Raw genomic sequence first — 943 nt, forward strand, 5'->3', positions numbered from 1 at the left:
ACCTGGTAACCGACCTTAACAAATGCATCTAGAATATCCCCAAAAAAATAAAGTCGAAGTACTAAAGCAGTTCAAATTCTCTGACTGGGGCTTGTCAATGGCCCATAGATCTATCTTTAGGATTCGCGTCAATTGGTGGCAATTATAATAAACACCTATTCTTAGGTTACCAAGTTCAACAAGGGTGATATCCGGTATAACGATTCAACCATAGAATGTAGTTTCGATTACTTGTGTCTATTTCGTAAAACATTTATAAAAGCAGCGCATGTATTCTCAGTCCCAAAAATATATATTGCAAAAGCACTTAAAAATGCAGCAAATGAAACTCACAATATTGTATTTCGTAGTAATTAAGCATATGATGGCATTGAACAACTGCAAGGTTGGTCTCGAATTCACGAACCTATATTAAGTATATATATATATATATATATATATATATATATATATATATATATTTATATGTTGGTCAATATCTGTCTAACAATTTAGGTCATGTTGTAGCGTATCACAATCCTAATGCTCGAGACTAATATGCAAAAGTCAACAAAAGTCAATTTGACCCAAAATGATTTACAAAATCTATACATGATTATTATATAGTTTAAATATAGTCATTTTAAATATTTTTAACAAACTTTATTAGAGTAAATAATATAATTCATTTATTAATAAATAAGATTTTATATTAAAATTTATATAATAAAAATATACTTTTATATATCTTAAGTAATAAAATTTATAAAGTTCATTTAATATCATAAAAATAATATGATAGGTATTATTAATGTAATTTATTACATGTAATAAAAATATTTTTGTATCACATATTTATTTGATAAAATAATATCGATAATAACAATAATAAATAAAAGTTGTATTATTTTGTAATAATAATTATTATTATTCTACTAATAAAAATAAAAATAACAATATTTAT

The sequence above is a fragment of the Rutidosis leptorrhynchoides genome, chromosome 2 (genome assembly GCF_046630445.1).
Source record: "Rutidosis leptorrhynchoides isolate AG116_Rl617_1_P2 chromosome 2, CSIRO_AGI_Rlap_v1, whole genome shotgun sequence".
Taxonomy (NCBI): domain Eukaryota; kingdom Viridiplantae; phylum Streptophyta; class Magnoliopsida; order Asterales; family Asteraceae; genus Rutidosis; species Rutidosis leptorrhynchoides.